Source organism: Pseudophryne corroboree, chromosome 1, assembly GCF_028390025.1.
Source record: "Pseudophryne corroboree isolate aPseCor3 chromosome 1, aPseCor3.hap2, whole genome shotgun sequence".
Lineage (NCBI taxonomy): Eukaryota > Metazoa > Chordata > Amphibia > Anura > Myobatrachidae > Pseudophryne > Pseudophryne corroboree.
The window spans coordinates 1,160,443,610-1,160,452,232 of record NC_086444.1 but is presented as its reverse complement, the minus strand read 5'-3'; the positions used below and the strand labels follow the sequence as shown (position 1 = coordinate 1,160,452,232).

The 8,623-nt window shown below is 42.1% G+C and overlaps 1 long non-coding RNA gene across 3 annotated transcripts in view; it reads right to left on the bottom strand.

Moving 5' to 3' along the window:
* Nucleotides 1-679: 679 nt before the first annotated feature.
* Nucleotides 680-8,623, bottom strand: part of LOC134929066 (uncharacterized) — a 90,530-nt gene continuing 82,586 nt past the window's right edge. For all 3 annotated transcript variants that reach the window (XR_010178250.1, XR_010178259.1, XR_010178252.1), the window contains 2 exons: nucleotides 2,388-2,591; nucleotides 680-1,160 (listed from right to left, as the gene is read on the bottom strand). This is a non-coding gene — a long non-coding RNA (uncharacterized LOC134929066). The remainder of the gene's footprint in view (nucleotides 1,161-2,387; nucleotides 2,592-8,623) is intronic.

The window sequence follows — 8,623 nt, the reverse complement described above, 5'->3', positions numbered from 1 at the left end:
AGGCTTTGATATGATTTATTTATTTTACATCTTTCAATAAAACCATTTTTTGTACTACTTATTATTCCTATTACATCTGAAGACATGTAGATGCACTAAACATATTAAAACATACGAAGCACACTCTCAGAGACATCTCAATTGGATTAAAGGTTTTGAACTGAAATTAATATGAAGGAGATTAAACCATGAGGAGTGTATCTATTTATTTCCTCTATAATGTGTTGGAGTTGTTTGTTCTTTAAGATACTTGAGAATGTTATTTGTGGTTTTCTCCTTACAGATTTGTTAGGGGAGGAGTTTGTGGAATCTTAGCTGATGAAAGGCAGATTTAGTACCTCTCTGATCTGGTTCAACCTCCCACCTCCTTATATCTCTGTTTTGTGTGTGAAGTTACTGCATTTGTTCAGCTCACTCAACTGAAGACCACAAGCAACAAGAATGTGGTATAATATTATGGGGATTCCTTTATAATAGAGGAGACTCCCATCCAATAAAAGTTTGACTCCCATCAAACTTATCTGGTAAATGGATACTTGGGGACAGATGTAGTAAGCCTGGAGAAGTGATAAAGCAGTGATAAGTGCAAAGTGATAACGCAACAGCCAGACAGCTCTAACTGTCAATTTACATATTGGAGCTGATTGGCTGGTGCGTTTTTACCTTGCACTTATCACATCTTTATCACTTGTCCAGGCTTAATACATCTGCCCCTTGGTTCTTTAGCAGCAGCTACAGGTTCAGGTCCAGCTGCTGCAAAGAGTAGTTGTACAGGAATTCAATGTATCTCCTCCAACCTGGTTTGAATGGTAACTCATTGAATTGCTTGTGTGAGATCTCAGACAGGTAGCAGGTTAAATACAATCAAGGTCTGGTAACAGATATCCAAATATTATGGGCAAAGACAGATGCAGGTCAGGTACACTCCAAGTTCTGGTGATGGATATCCAATTATTAGCACTGATGTCAAGCACAGGAGTTAGGAGTCAAACGTCTAGGTGCCATAAAATGATAATGCAGGAGCCAAGAACAGCACCCTGTTTGCAGAGAGGAGACCACTGATCCTGACAACATTTTTACACTATCCTTTGGTGCTTTTGAAAATGACTGCTCCACAGTTAAACATTAGAGTATATTGGGGCTCATTTACAGATGGGCACCTATACAGAATGCGAAGAAAGACATAAGCAGAAAAGGTGGTCAGAAATGATGATGTATGCAAGAAAAGCATACTCAGATGTGTGTAGTCAGGCATACAGCATCTCTAGGGTAAGCAGTTATATTCCCAACTGTCGGGATCCCATCAGTCGAAATCCCAACAACCATTGAAATACCGATCGTCAGCCATAAACCCCTCTTGGTTGGTGGTCTATGCCACCACCCGAGGGGTAATAGAACCTCGAAGTGTGGCGAGCGCAGTGAGCCGTCAGGGGACATGCTGCGCTCAAGGTCGGGATTCCGGCTGTTGGGAATTCATACTGATCCTATCTCTAGAAGTGTCCATCTCAAAAAAATTGAATCATATGTACATATGTGTATAGTTCTGCTTACATATAGTGTAGAGATACGGCTTGCCAGTGATAGTAAATAATGTTAATGCTGCATTACCCTATTTGTAAACGATATAGAAATCAAGTGCCATATACACAAGAGAGAATATTGACTTGACAGTTACTGATAAAGGGTAAACTGACATTTTTCTTATCAAATATAAATGACTACAAGCTGCCATCTTAATATTTAGGCCATATGTGATATAACACAATAGTAATATCCAATATTTTAGCGCACTATCCCATATAGCAGAACTGTATGTCCAGATCGGTCATATTAGGGGCCCTACACTCTTCTGTGTGAATTTATAGATACATAAGAATGGGATGGCGGTCGGGATGCCGATGATCATGTGACCAACGCCAGAATCCCTCAGAAGACCAGTGTCAGAACAGCGACAGCCGACATTCCAGAAGGTAAGTATTGCGGTGGGGGTTAGGGACCGGGGGGGGGGATGATTAGAGTTAGGCCCTAGGGAAGTTAGGGTTAGGCACAAGGGGGCGGGTTAGCTGTAGCCAACACCCTCAGAGAGTTAGCTGTAGCCATCACCCCTGGAGGTTTAGCCCTAGCTGACACACCCAGAAGGTTAGGGTAAAGGAGTGGTAAATATTTACCCCATCCGGTGTTGGGATTCTCACTGTCAGGATGCTGCAGTCAGTCATGTGTCCGCCGGCATCCCGACCTCTGGCTTTTCATACTCAAAAGAATGGTGTAAAGTTAATTCTGGCCCCTGCTTAAAACCAACTCACTGTTGAAGTGCTATACAGCAATTGCAGTACATTCACGATTCAGCAAGTGGAATATTATTCAGAAATTGAGGTATTGTAACTTACCATCCATTCATTACTATGCACTCTGTGCTCTATGATCCTGATGGCTCCTTCCAGCTGCTCTACTGTGACAGCATTGCAGCTTGATTATTAGCTGACGTCTCTGACTCTGAACGTGTGCAATGTTGGGAGGACCCCCGTGTATGTGGGGCTCTGGGGCAACCACCACCCAGTTGTTAATCCGGCACTAGTAACCAATTGTAAATACTAGCGGAGAAGAGAAAGTTTGTTTTTAATACAACCCTTTAATAAGAAAACATTTAGGTAAACGTGAATATGGAAAATATTTATGCTGCTATCAAAATATAGAAAAATATAATAAGATATTATATATATATATATATATATATATATATATATATATATATACAGGTTGAGTATCCCTTATCCAAAATGCTTGGGACCGGAAGAATTTTGGATATCGGATTTTTCCGTATTTTGGAATAATTGCATACCATAATGAGTTATCATGGCGATGGGACCCAAGTCTAAGCACAGAATGCATTTATGTTTCATATACACCTTGTACACACAGCCTGAAGGTCATTTAATGCAATATTTTTAATAACTTTGTGTATTAAACAAAGTTTGTGTACATTGAGCCATCAGAAAACAAAGGTTTCACTATCTCACTCTCACTAAAAAAATTCCGTAATTCGGAATATTCCGTATTTCGGAATATTTGGATATGGGATACTCAACCTGTATATATATATATATATATATATATATATAAAAGGAATACTTAGTGATATATACAATTTCTAAAGCTAAAGTAAATAACATAAAATACATAAAATACAACATATAGATTATACTTTATTGCTTGGGCTTTTAAATAGGAATATTTGTAATCATTGCATTCACCTGGCACATTTCACTATTTAAAGATGATTGTAATGCTGTTAGGACTTTGACTGTTAATGCTGACATAAAAGTGTTATCATAGTCATAATATTAGCGTTACACCAGTGTTAAACTGAAGATAAACCGAAAGGAAACATACTACAAACCAACGCTACTACAGATGGACTGCATTACTGCCCCAAAACTATGTAATTATTTTTACATGTTGCAAAATCTACTCTGCATATCGGCCCTCATTCCGAGTCGTTCGCTCGGTATTTTTCATCGCATCGCAGTGAAATTCCGCTTAGTACGCATGCGCAATATTCGCACTGCGACTGCGCCAAGTAATTTTACAATGGAGATAGTATTTTTACTCACGGCTTTTTCATCGCTCCGGCGATCGTAGTGTGATTGACAGGAAATGGGTGTTACTGGGCGGAAACAGGCCGTTTTATGGGCGTGCGGGAAAAAACGCTACAGTTTCCGGAAAAAACGCAGGAGTGGCCGGGGGAAACGGGGGAGTGTCTGGGCGAACGCTGGGTGTGTTTGTGACGTCAAACCAGGAACGACAAGCACTGAACTGATCGCAGATGCCGAGTAAGTGTGGAGCTACTCTGAAACTGCTAAGTAGTTTGTAATCGCAATATTGCGAATACATCGTTCGCAATTTTAAGATGCTAAGATACACTCCCAGTAGGCGGCGGCTTAGCGTGAGCAACTCTGCTAAAATCGCCTTGCGAGCGATCAACTCGGAATGAGGGCCATCATGCATATCATTTGTGTTTTTAAACTATGAAAAGTTAACTCCATTTTGCTCACTACATTTCTCTCTCATGCAAACAAATGTATGTTTTTAATCTTTCTGATGTAATGACTTGCTTGTAATTTGTATTACCTGTGTGTTGTTCAGTGAATCATAAGCTGGCCATACATTAGAACGACCAGCATCCGATCCACTTCCTCATAAGATTTCCCTTCAATCCCCCTAGGAGCACCTAGTACATGATTTGCAGTTTTATGTGTATACGATAAGCATACAATGTATCGATTGATTCTGTGCCTCACAAAAAGCACTTGATCATCTGGAATGAAATGCCAATCAAAAATTATGCTGGTCGTATAAGATGCATTGTATGTGCATAAAACAATGTACGATGTGCATATGATTACAACGAATAATATGGGCTGCACATATGATCTAAGGATGCGACATTCAACCCACGGGGCCATGCATTGCATTGTAATCATGCCCAAAACACATATGATGTGCACACAATGCATCATATGATGCGTCTAAATCAGGGGTGGGCAATTATTTCAGCTGGGGGGCCGCTTAACACTTCCAGCGAATATTCGAGGGCCACACACAAAATACTTGAAAAGAGTCCCCTTTTTACACATTACGGCAGATAGCGTCCCCTTTTTACACATTACGGCAGACATCGTCCCCCTTTTTACACATTACAGCAGACAGCGCCCCCGTTTTAACACATTACGGCAGACATCGTCCCCTTTTTACACATTACAGTAGACAGCGCCCCCGTTTTTACACATTACGGCAGACATTGTCCCCCTTTTTACACATTACGGCAGACATCATCCCCCTTTTTACACATTACAGCAGACAGTGCCCCCGTTTTTACACATTACGGCAGACATTGTCCCCCTTTTTACACATTACGGCAGACTGCGTCCACTTTTTACACATTACGGCAGACTGCGTCCCCTTTTTACACATTACGGCAGACATCGTCCCCCTTTTTACACATTACAGCAGACAGTGCCCCCGTTTTTACACATTACGGCAGACATTGTCTCCCTTTTTACACATTACAGCAGACAGTGCCCCCGTTTTTACACATTACGGCAGACATCGTCCCCCTTTTTACACATCACAGCAGACAGTGCCTCCGTTTTTACACATTACGGCAGACATCGTCCCCCTTTTTACACATTACGGCAGACAGCATCACCCTTTTTTACACATTACGGCAGACAGTCCCTACCCCCCTATCCCCTCCCTCCCCTAAACCCATATTGTAGTTTTTAACTCCGCTGCCTCCCCACCCCTAAACCTATATGGCAGCTTAAGCAGTGATCCAGGGTCTGGCAGGACAGGGGGTTTACATGTTCGTCACAGTGGCAGACGATCCCCGCTGTCCGATGATGCCGCCTGGAGTCACTGCTGATGTGGCCTCTCTTGCTCCCGTTCGCTGGCCGCTGCTTCTTCTCCTCGCTCCTGCTTACTGCAGTGCCCGCCCCCCGTGCCGCCCAGCTCGCTTGGTAACAGAGGAAATCCCGGTCAGCTGACCCTGTGACGTGACCGGGATTTCCTCAGCGGCGCCTCGTCTGAGAGCAGTGCAATGACAAGCGGCCTGTCGGGCCGCTTGTCATTGCACTCTAATGGGGCACAGCGGGCCAGATACGATCGGTCCGCGGGCCGCATCCGGCCCGCGGGCCGCCTGTTGCCCACCCCTAGTCTAAATTGTACATTCATACGTGATATTGTACTAGTGTATAGCCACTTTAGCCAGCAATAGTGTATTGTTGCATGCTGCCTGGTGTTTACTCAGACACAGTGCTGATTATCTCTTTTGATCATTTGGCCATTTGTGGTCAGGTATATACTGTCGTAAACAGACTTACTATATATTTAGATTTAGTGAGGTGCAGCCATGTTGTAAAGGACAAAGTGTGATTTCTGAACATTCAACAAACAAACATCAACAAACAGGTAATTTCAACTTTAGACTTGACATTTTATGTACTGTCTGAACATGGCTAAGGGTAGGTACACACCAGAACGATCGCGATCATTTGTTGATTGTGAGACGATTTCCCTTCAACTTCCCGGGAGCTCCTGGACAGGCCTAGGCTCACGATTTGCCAAAAACGGGGCATTTGTGTCAAACGATTCCGACCCCACTCCGACCCAACTCCGATCCGATGCATGTTGGTACACAGAACACCAGGCAACCGTCTTGCCGATTAGCCTGAAATATAAATAATGGGTAGGACTAGCTGAGGGGGTATAAATAGCAGCAGCCATTTTAGGTTGCATGACGCGGGTCGCATGACGGTCGTACGATGCAAACACACACGATCAGCACACGAACGGCACCCACTTTGAGGTTGGATTGAGGAATCTTGACTGCAGCAGGTCTAGATCTCAATTCGACAATTGAGCGGCTGGTACGTGCATCGGATTGGAATTGTCTGCAAAACAGGTAGAATCTGCACTTTTTCCATTATATTGCGTCAAAATCGGGGCTTTTTACACAATGCCGTCCTGGTGTGTACCCATACTAAGAGTAACAGATGTGCAATTAAAAACTTAAAGCTATGTTTACAAATGCTAGGAGCTTAGGAGACACAATTTCAGAGCTAATTGCAATAGTGACAAGGGATGGTTTGGATATTGTGGCTATTATGGAGTCATGATGCAATGAGAATCATGACTGGGACATAGCTATATCAGGATACAATTTATTTAGGATGGATAATATGGGAAGAATCAAATATAGGTTGAGTATCCCTCATCCAAATTTAAAATCACACATTTTTGGTTCCCCTACTGAGATAATGACACATATACATATATATTATATTATATATCTATATAATATATCTATCTATCTGTAATGGGTATCAATGTATGTGAAAAAAGCATAAATGCTATTTTAATACAAAATATTGAAGAAAAAACTTTGGTCCTTTGGGTGACCATAGAAACAGAGCATGACACTATTCAGACTGGGGTGATCTAAAGACCACTAGGCCAGGGGCAGGAATTGGTCAGGAACCTATTGCTGGATATCACTAAAATGGTTTTAAAGAGTGAGATCATAATCATGGGAGACTTTAATCTACCTGATGTAAATTCGGAGAGATATTTTGCAAGTTCAACTACAAGTGGCAAGTTTCTAAATTCCTTATAGGGAACATCCCTCAATCAATTGGTGAGGGAGCCCACTTGCAAAGACTCAATATTAGATTTAATATTCACAAATGGTGACAGGATATCAAAAGTATATGTGGGTGAGAAGAACCTAGGATTCAGTGACCATCAATCAGTATGGTTTAGCATAATGGCAGGGTCGAACTCCTGTCACACAGAAATAATGTGGGTCATTCCGAGTTGATCACTTGCTAGCTACTTTTCGCAGCAGTGCAAATGCATAGTCGCTGCCCACAGGAGAGTGTATTTTCGCTTTGCAAGTGTGCGATCGTGTGTGCAGCCGAGCGGGATGAAATCTTTTTTTTTTTTGCAGTTTTTGAGTGGCTCTGGACTTACTCAGCCCTTGCGATCACTTCAGTCTTTTTGATCCCGGAATTGACGTCAGACACCCGCCCTGCAAACGCCTGGACATGCCTGCGTTTTCCCAAACACACCCAGAAAATGGTCAGTTGCCACCCACAAATGCCCTCTTCCTGTCAATCTCCTTGCGATTGGCTGTGTGAATGGATTCTTCGTTAAATCCCTCGGCCAGCTACTACCCGATTTGTACCCGTATGACGCGCGTGCGCATTGTGGTGCATACGTATGTGCAGTAGTAACCTAATTGCTGCACTGCTAAAAACGGCAGCGAGCGATCAACTCGGAATGACCCCCAAGGTGTAGGATTTTAGGAAGGCTGACTTTGCGTAAATGGGGTAATGTTTAAGCGATTAATTGGCAGATTAGAGGAACTTGAAAGGAGTGCAGGAAAGCTCGGAAAAACTAAAAAGTGCAATAATAAAACCAGGACATTTGTGTCAAAAGAGTTAGGGAAAGTTCCAGGAAAGGAAGCCAGTGTGGTTCACAAAAGAGGTATCAACTAGTGTGAAAGCAAAATAGATGGCCTTTAGGAAATATAAGCAGACTCAAAATAATAACAGAATAATAAGATTTAAGATGGAGAGAGAGAATTTAGTGGAGGGAGACAAGGCAATAGCAGATCATCTAAATAATTAGTTTTGCTCAGTATTCACTACAGAAGGAGAAGGAAAGGGACCACAGTTAAGTTGCATGAACACTCATAAAAGTTAGGTAGATGAAAGAACATTTACAGTAGAAAATCTTAACAGAACTCTCAAAACTGAAAGTTGATATATCAATAGGGCCAGATGGCATACATCTGAGAATACTAAAATAGCTAAAAGATGTGCTGGTAGCAACATTAACAGAATTATTCAACCAGTCACTAGCTACAGGTGCAATTCCAGAAGACTGAAAAAGGGTGAATGTAATAGCACTGCACAAAAGTGGAAGCAAGGAAGAAGCAAGTAACTACAGACTAGTAAGCATTACATCAGTAGTAGGAAAAGTTATGGAAGTTAGGAGCTGATTGGGTGATACTTTGGGGTATATGTATCAAAGCTTGCAGGGAGATAAAGTGGAGAGAGATTAC